This window comes from Penaeus japonicus, unplaced genomic scaffold, assembly GCF_977035675.1.
Source record: "Penaeus japonicus unplaced genomic scaffold, GWHDUDI00000001_assembly GWHDUDI00000016, whole genome shotgun sequence".
Classification (NCBI taxonomy): domain Eukaryota; kingdom Metazoa; phylum Arthropoda; class Malacostraca; order Decapoda; family Penaeidae; genus Penaeus; species Penaeus japonicus.
The window spans coordinates 92673-97672 of NW_028234418.1; the positions used below are offsets into that span (position 1 = coordinate 92673).

The following is a 5000-nucleotide window of genomic DNA, read 5'->3' on the forward strand; positions in this document are numbered from 1 at the left end:
TCTCTGCTGCTTTGGTATGTAGATATGGTGAAAAAAAAGGAAAAATATAAAGCTCTTAAACTCGTGAAACCTATTCCCTCTTGGTATAATAAAAATGGGTTTGCTAGCTTTTCCTTTTGCATTGAAAGGAGAGTGAAATGCAGAAGTTCCTAAATGCTTATCCATGGTCTGTTACTTGTATAGCCTATAATCATAAGATTAATGGATATCTTTACAAAACACAGTCCCTATTTACCAAAATACTGAAATAAACTTCTAATGACTTAAATTCAAGTATCACTAGTGATTTCTAAGACTTTAAAATTCTTCTTCAGTCATCTTTGCATATATCTAAAAGTACCGATTACTGCAAAATCACTTGGGAAATAGCCTTTGGTACCAATTGTGGTCTCTTTGTAATGAATAACACTAAAACCATAAATACTTCATATAAGGTACGTATAATTTCTTGTAGACTTCCTTATCTTTTGGTTCTATCTTTTAGACAATTACACTGTTGGAGGGCACTTCCTTGGAGATGTTGGTAATCAGAGTTTTCAGCACCATAAACTTATAATTGCAGGACTGGTTTAAACTCTAAAGTACTAAGGGCTACTTCCATGGCATACATAAGTATATTATATACAATACTTACATATATACAAATATATCTTATACATATACATATATATACATATATATAAATATTTATATAATATATATATATATATATATATATTATCATATATATATATATATATGTATACATATCTATATACATATCTATATACATATAACATGTATAAAGTATATGTATATGTTTGTATATATACATATATATGTGTTTGAATATTTTGTATGTGTATATATAATATTTGCTATAATATATATTAGATATATAGATATGTGTGTGTGTGTGTGTGTGTTATTTCAGATACGTATGTATAATATATGCATATTTGTTAGTTTGAATGTATGCTGTATAGTGTGTATTTATATGTTTTATATATATTTATATATATGGTATATTTATGTATATATATATATATGTATATATATATGTATATATTTGTTTATACATATGTATATTTTTATATATACGTATTATTTTAACATTGATTTATATTTATATTTATTTTTTATATGTATGTATATATGTTATATATGGATATGTATGTATATATATATGTATATTTATTGTATATTGGATATTTATATTGTATATATAGATTTGTATATATACATATGTTTATATATGTATATCGTTATATATATTTGTATATATATGTATATATATATGTATTTTTATATTTATATTTTTATATATATATTTAATATATATATTATTTATTTTATATATAAAATATATATATATTTTGAGTGTGTGTGTGTGTGGTAAATAAATCATATATATATACATACATTTTAATAATATTTTTACATATATATAATACATATATATAATATATATGTATATATTTATTTGTATATATATAATTGTATAATTATAGGTATATATATATATTTATATATATATTTTATATGTATATATTTATATATATATATATATACATATATATATATATATATAATATATATAAATATAATATATATATTATATTTAGTATTTATATATAGTATATTTATATTATATATACAATTTTATATATATGTATATTATATTTATATATATATTTATATTTATACATATAATATGTATTTATTATATTATATATATTTTACAATTATATTTGAAAATATATGATATATTTTATAATATATATATTATATATATATATACATTATATATATGAAAATATATATTAAATAGTCTATATATATATATATACATATTATATTGTATATATATATATATATAAATATATATATATATAAATACATATATATATATATATATATATATTTATATATATTGAAAAATATATATATATAACATATTTTTATTTATACTTTATATATAGTTTTGTATATATATTATATTATGTATGATATATTTAAATTTTATATATAATATATATAATTTTATATATTTATATTATATATATATGTATATAATATATATATATATATGTATAATATTTTTGTATAAAATTTATATAAAAATTATGTATATATATTTTATATTATATATTATATATATATATATACAATATATATATATATGTATATTTTATAAATATTATGTATGTTATATATATTATATATATATATATAATATATATACTATATATATATATGTATATATAATATATATATATTTGTATATATATATATATATAAAATCTATATATATATATATTTATATATTATATATAATTTATAATAATATATTTTAATATATTATATATTATATTGTATATATATATATTATATATATTATCTATATATATTATATAATAATATATATATTATATATATATATATCTAAAATTTTAAAATATATAAATATATACTTATAAAATAAAAAATTTTTTTAATAAAAATTTTCATATAATGATATATAGTAATTAAATCTATCACTGCTTGTGAAATAATCAAGGGCTCGATGAAAATAAATTTGCACCTCTTAAATGAATTCATTTATTTGCATATGATTCAAAAAAAAAAATTTTTAAATTTTCCTTTCTGAAATTACATAAAAAAAAAAAAAAAATTCTTTATTTCTGAAGACCTGTATAAAAAAGGGGTTACATTTTTCAACTACTGGGTTTTTTTTTTTTTTAAATTTTTTTTTTTCTAAACATCTGTAAAGCAGTACAAAGTTATTTTAAAATCTTTGGGTCTTTCATTATGAGTTTAATATAGTTTAATAATCGTTACACTAAAGCACATAAATCAAAGCTACTGAAATCTAATCATTAATCCTAACTTTAGTACATGCTGTAGCGCACAGAAATTTTTTCGGGAAAATCCAAGATTATTTTATCTTTTCTTTTTATACTAAGTGTTTGTTTGTCTACATGTTACCTAATGTTTGGCTGTTATATTGAATGCTCTTGACCTGATCATCTTTTATAAATTTTATTATGATCAATAAGAGATTTCAAATTTTCTAGCAATAAAATTATGGGGGTTTAAACCATGCTAAGACAAAGTTTAAAGCCAGGATTGCTTAAAAATTAACATATACTGGTGAACAGGTGTTTTTCCCCTACCTACCAAAAAACAAAAACTTATCTGGCTCCCAATGGAAGATCATTTGTGAAATCTACACCCCAAATTAAACTTGATACTGTTTTAAAAATAAAAACTCCAACTACAAATTTTTGGAAAAATGCTAGTGCACGGGGAAACTATCCCCCTTCCCTCTGTAGGTTTTACATAAGGGAATAAATTTCATCTACCCTTTTCTATAAAGAATCTCCTTAACCATTCACGTCAGGGCCGTTCTGGCTTGCACGGTCGCAAAAATTTTTGGGGTTTTTTCTCGAAAGCATAAGCCAAACGTCTCGAGTTCTCGAACACACAAGCGCAAGCCTGGGTGCCCGCTCGCTCACCTCGAGCGCTGGGCTGCCTTCATATCTCGCCCCCCCCCCCCCCCCCGGGTTGACAAAAAACCAAAAAACGTGTCTCTTGTCAACTGGCGAAAAATGGGTTAAATAAAGGATATCTTATATTGGTGTTTTTATGCAATATCAAATACCTCCCCTTTGGTGCAATTTCCTTTATCTTTTCCAAATGATATCATAAAATTTCACAAAAGTCAAGTTTTCTTAATGCTTCTTATACCACAATCTAATGGAACTCAAAAAATGATTTGTATATATTTCTGTTATGACTTCCTAGGCAGAACCAATAAAAAATTATTTCTTACAATTGTGTATTTCAGGGTTCTACAATCTTAGAAATTACACAAACTCATTTTACGTAAAATATAGTGGAATAACAACAGACTCAAAACTGATATTTCACATTCAATTAAAAAAGTTGGTTTTTATATGGTTGTATATTATTCTTTGGTGTTAACAATGAAGCCTTTTAATCATATAGTTTTATGGGAAATAAATGCACACAATGATCAAGGAAGCACACTTAGACAAAAAAACTTGAATTTCAGTCATTTTCAATTTAAGATAGGTTTACTACAATGTTAAATTTTGAATAACAAAACTTTTTCATTATAAAAAACCCAATCCAATTCCTTCTGAAAGTCAAAGGGCAAACAGCTGGAGTGTACTGCTTCTGTCATCTAAAGAAATTTAAAGCATCTTAATTTTTTTTTTTTTTCAAGCCAATTTGGGTATTAGAAAATAATCACATCAAATGAAATTTATTTGAAAACTCCAGATCATTCAAATTTTCTATATCATAGCAATTAATCCTTTAAGAACATGAATTAAAATAAAATTTCAAAAAAATGTGTTACAGTAATAAAAAACAAATACAATTTTTTTAAATTCCACTAATCAAATGTTAACTGAATAACAACAATTTCTTCGCTTTTTAGATTCATTTAAAAAAAGGTAGGAAAAGAGAGAGAAGAAAAAGATTTAAATAAAATTAATGTCCCAAGTTTATCATGCTACTTTTATATAAATTACAAATATTTCTCATTTCCTGACCCAGTCTTTCAGCATCACAAAATCTTATTGCTGTACCAATCTGGAATATCTTTCTGAATCTTGATAAATGTATCTTGCTTCTTACTAAAAAAAGAAAGAAAGAAAAAAAAAAAAAAAAAAAAAAAAAAAAAAAAAAAAAAAAAAAAAAAAAAAAAAAAAAAACTTAAATAATTTTCTTCATATATTTGTAAATCATTCATTAAGAATCCTTCTCAAAGTTTTCCATAAAATCCAAAGGAGGCATTTCTAAGGGGGCAAGGTCGACACTTGGAGGATCTGGGGAAATCTCACTCAATGGAGAAAACACAAATGGTGAGCAGCTGGAATCAGCCAATGCACGCATGCGTCGCCGTTCTCCTTCATACTGCTCACACTTATTCTGCAGCTCACGTACCTGTATAAAAATAAATTCTAGTCTTTTCATAATGTTTTACCATT

The 5000-nt window shown here is 22.3% G+C and overlaps 1 pseudogene; it reads right to left on the reverse strand.

The window, feature by feature from the left end:
- Window positions 1-4404: 4404 nt before the first annotated feature.
- LOC147470133 (uncharacterized) overlaps window positions 4405-5000 on the reverse strand; it is an 8310-nt pseudogene continuing 7714 nt past the window's right edge.